Source organism: Paramormyrops kingsleyae, chromosome 20, assembly GCF_048594095.1.
Source record: "Paramormyrops kingsleyae isolate MSU_618 chromosome 20, PKINGS_0.4, whole genome shotgun sequence".
Taxonomy (NCBI): Eukaryota; Metazoa; Chordata; class Actinopteri; order Osteoglossiformes; family Mormyridae; genus Paramormyrops; species Paramormyrops kingsleyae.
The window spans coordinates 3,209,794-3,219,706 of NC_132816.1; the positions used below are offsets into that span (position 1 = coordinate 3,209,794).

The 9,913-nt window shown below is 37.7% G+C and overlaps 1 protein-coding gene and 1 long non-coding RNA gene across 3 annotated transcripts in view; one reads left to right on the forward strand and one right to left on the reverse strand.

Moving 5' to 3' along the window:
* Positions 1 to 9,913, reverse strand: part of LOC111836354 (uncharacterized) — a 356,103-nt gene that overhangs the window by 298,478 nt on the left and 47,712 nt on the right. The gene's annotated exons all lie outside the window — the stretch shown is intronic.
* On the forward strand, positions 6,754 to 9,823 carry LOC140581275 (uncharacterized). Of its 2 annotated transcripts, none has more exons than XR_011984327.1 (3): positions 6,754 to 7,021; positions 7,057 to 7,755; positions 7,796 to 9,823. It is a non-coding gene; the product is annotated as an uncharacterized lncRNA (long non-coding RNA). The 2 variants fall into 2 exon arrangements; XR_011984328.1 differs by having other exon boundaries at positions 6,775 to 7,021; positions 7,057 to 9,236; positions 9,311 to 9,823.

Genomic DNA, 9,913 nt, shown 5'->3' on the forward strand with positions numbered 1-9,913 from the left:
GGCTAAGGAAAGATAGATTAGGACAGGGTAGGATAGGAATGGTTAAGGTAGAATAGCATTAGGTAGGATAGCAATGGCTAAGGTAAGATACAATAGGATAAGGTAGGATAGGAATGGGTGAGGTAAGATATAATTGGATAAGGTAAGATAGGAATGGGTGAGGTAAGATAGAATTGGATAAGGTAGGATAGGAACGGCTAAGATTGAATAGCATAAGGAATGATAGGAATGAGTTAGATAATATAGAAAAGCATAAGGTAGGATAGGAATGGCTAAGATAAGATATAATAGGATAAGGTAGGATAGGAATGGCTAAGGTAAGATAGAATAGCATTAGGTATGATAGGAATGGGTAAGGTAAGATAGAATAGGATAAGGTAGGATAGGAACGGGTTAGATAACATAGAAAAGCATAAGGTAGGATAGGAATTGGTAAGGTAAGATAGAATTGGATAAGGTAGGATAGTGTCGCCTATGGCTTACTCACTGGCGTCTTTGGGTAGGAATGCTGTAAAGCGCTTTGAGACGATGTAATGTTGTGATAATGCGCTAAAGAAAAATAAATTTCTTATTTGTTGTTGTTGAATGGCTAAGGTATGATACAATAGCATAAGGTAGTTTAGATATGGCTAAGGAAAGATAGATTAGGACAGGGTAGGATATGAATGGGTAAGGTAGAATTGCATTAGGTAGGATAGCAATGGCTAAGGCAAGATACAATAGGATAAGGTCGGATAGGAATGGGTAAGGCAGAATAGCATAAGGTAGGATAGCAGTGGCTAAGTTAAGATAGAATAGGATAAGGTAGGATAGGAATGTATAAGGTAAGATAGAATAGGATGAGGTAGGATAGGAACGGCTAAGATAGAATAGCATAAGGAATGATAGGAATGGGTTAGATAATATTGAAAAGCATAAGGTAGGATAGGAATGGCTAAGTTAAGAGAATAAGATAAGGTATGATAGGAATGGGTAAGGTATAATAGCAGAAGGTAGGATAGGAATGGCTAAGATACGATAGAATAGAATAAGGTAGGATTGGAATGGGTAAGGCAGAATAGCATAAGGCAGGATAGCAGTGGATATGTTAAGATAGAATAGGATGAGGTAGGATAGGAATGTCTAAGGTAAGATACAATAGGATAAGGTAGGATAGGAATGGGTAAAGCAGAATAGCATAAGGCAGGATAGCAGTGGATAAGTTAAGATAGAATAGGATGAGGTAGGATAGGAATGTCTAAGGTAAGATACAATAGGATGAGGTAGGATAGGAACGGCTAAGATAGAAAAGCATAAGGAATGATAGGAATGGGTTAGATAATATAGAAAAGCATAAGGTAGGATCGGAATGGCTAAGGTAAGATAGAATAGCATTAGGTAGGATAGGAATGGGTGAGGTAAGATATAATTGGATAAGGTAAGATAGGAATGGGTGAGGTAAGATAGAATTGGATAATGTAAGATAGAATTGGATAAGGTAGGATAGGAACGGCTAAGATAGAATAGCATAAGGAATTATAGGAATGAGTTAGATAATATAGAAAAGCATAAGGTAGGATGGGAATGGCTAAGATAAGATATAATAGGATAAGGTAGGATAGGAATGGCTAAGGTAAGATAGAATAGCATTAGGTAGGATAGGAATGGGTGAGGTAAGATAGAATTGGATAAGGTAAGATAGGAATGGCTAAGATAAGATAGAAAAGCATAAGGTAGGATAGGAATGTCTAAGGTAAGATAGAATAGGATGAGGTAGGATAGGAACGGCTAAGATAGAATAGCATAAGGAATGATAGGAATGGGTTAGATTATATTGAAAAGCATAAGGTAGGATAGGAATGGCTAAGTTAAGAGAATAGGATAAGGTATGATAGGAATGGGTAAGGTATAATAGCAGAAGGTAGGATAGGAATGGCTAAGATACGATATAATAGAATAAGGTAGGATAGGAATGGCTCAGGTAAGATAGAATAGGATAAGGTAGGATAGGAATGGGTAAGGTAAGATAGAATTGGATAAGGTAGGATAGTGTCGCCTATGGCTTACTCACTGGGGTCTTTGGGTAGGGATGCTGTAAAGCGCTTTGAGATGATGTAATGTTGTGATAATGCGCTAAAGAAAAATAAATTTCTTATTTGTTGTTGTTGAATGGCTAAGGTATGATACAATAGCATAAGGTAGTTTAGATATGGCTAAGGAAAGATAGACTAGGACATGGTAGGATATGAATGGGTAAGGTAGAATTGCATTAGGTAGGATAGCAATGGCTAAGGTAAGATACAATAGGATAAGGTAGGATAGGAACGACTAAGATAGAATAGCATAAGGAATGATTGGAATTGGTTGGGTAATATAGGAAAGCATAAGGTAGGATAGGAATGGCTAAGATAAGATATAATAGGATAAGGTAGGATAGGAATGGCTAAGGTAAGATAGAATAGCATTAGGTAGGATAGGAATGGGTGAGGTAAGATAGAATACGATAAGGTAAGATATAATTGGATTAGGTAAGATAGTAATGGCTACGATAAGATAGAATAGCAAGAGGTAGGATAGTAATGGCTGAGGTAAGAAACAATACGATAAGGTAGGATTGGAACGGCTAAGATAGAATAGCATTAGGAATGATAGGAATGAGTTAGATAATATAGAAAAGCATAAGGTAGGATTGGAATGGCTAAGATAAGATATAATAGGATAAGGTAGGATAGGAATGGCTAAGGTAAGATAGAATAGCATTAGGTAGGATAGGAATGGGTAAGGTAAGATAGAATTGGATAAGGTAAGATAGGAATGGCTAAGATAAGATAGAAAAGCATAAGGTAGGATAGGAATGGCTAAGATAAGATATAATAGGATAAGGTAGGATAGGAATTGGTAAGGTAAGATAGAATTGGATAAGGTAGGATAGTGTCGCCTATGGCTTACTCACTAGGGTCTTAGGGTGGGAATGCTGTAAAGCGCTTTGAGACGATGTAATGTTGTGATAATGCGCTAAAGAAAAATAAATTTCTTATTTGTTGTTGTTGAATGGCTAAGGTATGATACAATAGCATAAGGTAATTTAGATATGGCTAAGGAAAGATAGATTAGGACAGGGTAGGATATGAATGGGTAAGGTAGAATTGCATTAGGTAGGATAGCAATGGCTAAGGCAAGATACAATAGGATAAGGAAGGATAGGAATGGGTAAGGTAAAATAGAATTGGATAAGGTAGGATAGTATCGCCTATGGCTTACTCACTGGGGTCTTTGGGTAGGGATGCTGTAAAGCGCTTTGAGACGATGTAATGTTGTGATAATGCACTAAACAAAAATAAATTTCATATTTGTTGTTGTTGAATGGCTAAGGTATGATACAATAGCATAAGTTAGTTTTGATATGGCTAAGGAAAGATAGATTAGGACAGGGTAGGATAGGAATGGGTAAGGTAGAATAGCATTAGGTAGGATAGCAATGGCTAAGGTAAGATACAATAGGATAAGGTAGGATAGGAATGGGTAAGGCAGAATAGCATAAGGTAGGATAGCAGTGGCTAAGTTAAGATAGAATAGGATAAGGTAGGATAGGAATGTCTAAGGTAAGATAGAATAGGTTGAGGTAGGATAGGAACGGCTAAGATAGAATAGCATAAGGAATGATAGGAATGGGTTAGATATAATAGCAGAAGGTAGGATAGGAATGGCTAAGATACGATAGAATAGGATAAGGTAGGATAGGAATGGGTAAGGTAAGATAGAATTGGATAAGGTATGATAGGAATGGGTAAGGTAGAATAGCAGAAGGTAGGATTGGAATGGCTAAGATACGATAGAATAGGATAAGGTAGGATAGGAATGGCTCAGGTAAGATAGAATAGGATAAGGTATGATAGGAATGGGTAAGGTAGAATAGCAGAAGGTAGGATTGGAATGGCTAAGATACGATAGAATTGGATAAGGTAGGATAGGAATGGCTCAGGTAAGATAGAATAGGATAAGGTATGATAGGAATGGGTAAGGTAGAATAGCAGAAGGTAGGATTGGAATGGCTAAGATACGATAGAATAGGATAAGGTAGGATAGGAATGGCTCAGGTAAGATAGAATAGGATAAGGTAGGACAGGAATGGGTAAGGTAAGATAGAATTGGATAAGGTAGGATAGTATCGCCTATGGCTTACTCACTGGGGTCTTTGGGTAGGGATGCTGTAAAGCGCTTTGAGACGATGTAATGTTGTGATCATGCGCTAAAGAAAAATAAATTTCTTATTTGTTGTTGTTGAATGGCTAAGGTATGATACAATAGCATAAGGTAGTTTAGAAATGGCTAAGGAAAGATAGATTAGGACAGGGTAGGATAGGAATGGCTACGTTAAGAGAATAGGATAAGGTATGATAGGAATGGGTAAGGTATAATAGCAGAAGGTAGGATAGGAATGGCTAAGATACGATAGAATAGGATAAGGTAGGATAGGAATGGGTAAGGTAAGATAGAATCGGATAAGGTAGGATAGTGTCGCCTGTGGCTTACTCACTGGGGTCTTTGGGTAGTGATGCTGTAAAGCGCTTTGAGACGATGTAATGTTGTGATAATGCGCTAAACAAAAATAAATTTCTTATTTGTTGTTGTTGAATGGCTAAGGTATGATACAATAGCATAAGGTAGTTTAGAAATGGCTAAGGAAAGATTGATTAGGACATGGTAGGATAGGAATGGGTAAGGTAGAATAGCATTAGGTAGGATAGCAATGGCTAAGGTAAGATACAATAGGATAAGGTAGGATAGGAATGTCTAAGATAAGATAGAATAGGATGAGGTAGGATAGGAACGGCTAAGTTAAGAGAATAGGATAAGGTATGATAGGAATGGGTTAGATTACATAGAAAAGCATAAGGTAGGATAGGAATGGCTAAGATAAGATACAATAGGATAAGGTAGGATAGGAATGGCTAAGTTAAGAGAATAGGATAAGGTATGATAGGAATGGGTTAGATTACATAGAAAAGCATTAGGTAGGATAGGAATGGCTAAGATAAGATATAATAGGATAAGGTAGGATAGGAATGGGTAAGATACGATAGAATAGGATAAGGTAGGATAGTAATGGGTAAGGTAAGATAGAATTGGATAAGGTAGGATAGGAACGACTAAGATAGAATAGCATAAGAAATGATAGGAATGGGTTAGATTACATAGAAAAGCATTAGGTAGGATAGGAATGGCTAAGATAAGATATAATAGGATAAGGTAGGATAGGAATGGCTAAGATAAGATATAATAGGATAAGGTAGGATAGGAATGGGTAAGATACGATAGAATAGGATAAGGTAGGATAGGAATGGCTAAGATAAGATATAATAGCATAAGGTAGGATAGGAATGGGTAAGGTAAGATAGAATTGGATAAGGTAGGATAGTGTCGCCTGTGGCTTACTCACTGGGGTCTTTGGGTAGTGATGCTGTAAAGCGCTTTGAGACGATGTAATGTTGTGATAATGCGCTAAACAAAAATAAATTTCTTATTTGTTGTTGTTGAATGGCTAAGGTATGATACAATAGCATAAGGTAGTTTAGAAATGGCTAAGGAAAGATAGATTAGGACATGGTAGGATAGGAATGGGTAAGGTAGAATAGCATTAGGTAGGATAGCAATGGCTAAGGTAAGATACAATAGGATAAGGAAGGATAGGAATGGGTAAGGCAGAATAGCATAAGGTAGGATAGCAGTGGCTAAGTTAAGATACAATAGGATAAGGTAGGATAGGAATGTCTAAGATAAGATAGAATAGGATGAGGTAGGATAGAAACGGCTAAGATAGAATAGCATAAGGAATGATAGGAATGGGTTAGATAATATGGAAAAGCATAAGGTAGGATAGGAATGGCTAAGATAAGAGAATAGGATAAGGTATGATAGGAATGGGTTAGATTACATAGAAAAGCATTAGGTAGGATAGGAATGGGTAAGGTAAGATAGAATTGGATAAGGTAGGATAGGAACGACTAAGATAGAATAGCATAAGAAATGATAGGAATGGGTTAGATAATATAGAAAAGCATAAGGTAGGATAGGAATGGCTAAGATAAGATATAATAGCATAAGGTAGGATAGGAATGGGTAAGGTAAGATAGAATTGGATAAGGTAGGATTGTGTCGCCTATGGCTTACTCACTGGGGTCTTTGGGTAGGGATGCTGTAAAGCGCTTTGAGACGATGTAATGTTGTGATAATGCACTAAACAAAAATAAATTTCATATTTGTTGTTGTTGAATGGCTAAGGTATGATACAATAGCATAAGGTAGTTTAGATATGGCTAAGGAAAGATAGATTAGGACAGGGTAGGATAGGAATGGGTAAGGTAGAATAGCATTAGGTAGGATAGCAATGGCTAAGGTAAGATACAATAGGATAAGGTAGGATAGGAATAGGAATGGTAGCAGTGGCTAAGTTAAGATAGAATAGGATAAGGTAGGATAGGAACGACTAAGATAGAATAGCATAAGGAATGATAGGAATGGGTTAGATAATATAGAAAAGCATAAGGTAGGATAGGAATGGGTAAGGTAAGTTAGAATTGGATAAGGTAGGATAGGAATGGGTAAGGTAAGACAGAATAGGAGAAGGTAGGATAGGAATGGCTAAGATAAGATAGAACAGGATGAGGTAGGATAGGAATGGCTAAGGTAAGATTGAATACGATAAGGTAGGATAGGAATGGCTAAGGTAAGACAGAATAGGAGAAGGTTGGATAGGAATGGCTAAGATAAGATAGAATAGCATAAGGTAGGATAGGAATGGGTAAGGTAAGATAGAATAGGATAAGGTAGGATAGGAATGGGTAAGGTAGAGTAGCATAAGGTAGGATAGCAATGGCTAAGATATGTTAGAATAGGATGAGGTAGGATAGGAATGGCTAAGATAAGTTAGAATAGGATGAGGTAGGATAGGAATGGGTTAGATTATATAGAAAAGAATAAGGTAGGATAGGAATGGCTAAGGTAAGATAGAATAGGATAAGGTAGGATAGGAATGGGTAAGGTAGAATAGCATAACGTAGGATAGGAATGGCTAAGATAAGTTAGAATACGATGAGGTAGGATAGGAACGGGTAAGATAGAATAGGATAAGGTAGGGTAGGAATGGCTAATATTAGATTGAATAGGATAAGGTAGGATAATGTCGCCTATGGCTTACTCACAGGGGTCTTTGGGTAGGGATGCCGTAAAGCGCTTTGAGACGATGTAATGTCGTGATAATGCGCTAAACAAAAATACATTTTTTATTTGTTGTTATTGAATGGGTAAGGTATGATACAATAGCATAAGGTAGAATAGGAATGGCTAAGGAAAGATAGATTAGGACAGGGTAGGATAGGAATGGGTAAGGTATAATAGCATTAGAAAGGATAGCAATGGCTAAGGTAAGATACAATAGGATAAGGTAGGATAGGAATGGATAAGATAAGGTAGAATAGCATGAGGTAGGATAGGAATGGCTAAGATAGATAGAATATGATAAGGTAGGATAGGAATGGGTAAGGTAAATTAGAATCGGATAAGGTAGGATAGGAATGGATAAGATAAGGTATAATAGGATAAGGTAAGATAGGAATGGGTAAGGTAAGATAGAATAGGATAAGGTAGGATCGGAATGACTAATATTAGATTGAATAGGATAAGGTAGGATAGGAATGGTTAAGATAGGAATGGCTAAGATAAGAGAATAGCATACGGTAGGATAGGAATGGCTAAGATAAGATAGAATAGGATAAGGTGTGATTGGAACGGCTAAGATAAGATAGAATAGGATGAGGTAAGAATGGAACGGCTACGATTTAATAGAATAGATGAAGTATGTTTGGAACAGCTAACATAATATAAGGTAGAATAGGATAAGGTTGGATAGGAACGACTAAGATACATTGTAAACAATAAATAAATAAAATCCGTCAAAAAACGGAAAATGTACTGGTAGAAAATTACTGGCACATTTTCCATTAACAGATTCTTTCTTCAAGTATCTAATGGAAATTATTGTAAAATCACAGCTTTCCAAAGTTTGTTGTTCCAAGTAATATTTGTTAAATAATAGTTTATTTTCATTTTTAATTCTTCATTCTGCCAATGTAGATTTGTTTCTTTAATAATTTATGTTGTTCACAAAACTACACAAAGTATTTAGAAAATATAGTATTTCACTACATTCATTATTTTTCATGACTCAAGGGCCCATCAACATACTGTTATATTCCTTGGAACAACAAACTGTGGAAAATTGTGAATTTTCTGCCAGTACATTTTTCGTTTTTTGATGGATTTTTTTTTTTTACAGTGTATGTCCTGCTACAACTGTCACCATGACCATTTCAGATTTGCCTCCTAATCACTAATCTGTGAATTCTTTATCACTTTAGCTAATGTATAGTGAGTGTAACTGCTGCAGAATGACTGTGTTGATCAGCAAGGTGGGTGCTGCACATTGGTGGTAGCTGAAGTGGCTCCTGCACTGCATTATGACTGTTGGGTTCACCTTGTATTTTGCAGTACATTCTATGTTCTGTATTTTGCTGACCCATTCTTATTTCTCTTTGCTAAGCTGCATTCGGCAGATGGCCTGCCTTTCTGTGGTTCTACGATCCAGGTCTGCAGAGGCCCTGCTGAGACCTACTGGACTCCATACCGCTGCATAAAATGGCTATAACTACCTGGACCTGGACATTGCAGAGACACAGTGGACTTTCTATTTGATGTCAGACAGAATGGCAGAAGAGCGTTCACTAACAGGAACCTAAAACACACAAACACTTGGGAACACTTCAAATGCGTGATCTGACTCTGCAAGGGGAGAACATGTTCATGCTTTTCACAATGTTTTATTCCTAGTTATAGCTAAGGTTTTTTTTTCTAGCCATTGTTACTCTAAGGTTGCCCATTAATGGTTTGGAATTGGTAATATGTAAAACTGCTTTGTTAGCATGTCTGCCTTACAATTCCTTTACTGTAAACTGAGGCCTGCTGGAGCTCGATTCTGCTTCATGGCACTTGTGTTTACTCTTTATTTTGCAGTATATTATGTGTGTGACTAACCCCTTTCTCTACATCTCCATTCCTCCTGTCGAGCTCCATACACAACTAGTGGGGAAAAGGGGCGCTGTCGTCTCTGGATGTCCACATCTGCATTCACACTGACGCTGGATTATCTCTGGATTCCCACTTAAGAAATGTCTGTGCTACCTTCCAATTCACCTTCGTAGGTAAGTTGTTATATCGAGGTCCGTAGGACTTCCGTCTTTTAACATTATACTTGTATAAACCCTTCACTCTTCAGAGCATCATACGTGTGACTAATCCACTCTGCCGAGCTGCATGTGCACTTCATGGAGCCAGCGAAGGACCTAGATGTTCTGCCTAAGATGCCTGTGGCTACAGGATCCAGCACTATGGAGACCCTGTGCCGCCAGATTCCTGTGGGACCCTCCTCCTACTGGACTCCATAATGGACATGACAGAATGCCGCTGTTCGCCTGTACTTGGACCAACACCTCATAGAGACCCAATGGCTCACCATTGGAAAAATCTGACTTTATGATAGGTGGACCCTGCGGAGGCCTTTTTGCAGGATCCATTAGAGACTCTCTAAACCTTATCTAGACACACGCTTTTGGATTGTTTAAACTGCATGAACTCTTCCGGTGTCGCCCAGAGGAGGATGGGGCCCCCTTCTGAGTCTTGGATCCTCTCAAGGTTTCTTCCTATTTTCAGCTTGGGGAGTTTTTCCTTGACACTGTCGCCTTGGGCTTGTTCTTTAGGGGCTTGGAGCCAGTAACATGTAAAGCTGCTTTGTGACAAAATCCGTTGTAAAAAGTACTATATAAATAAAATTGGACTGAATTGAATATTTGTGATTGCTTTTTTATTATTCCCACTTTGT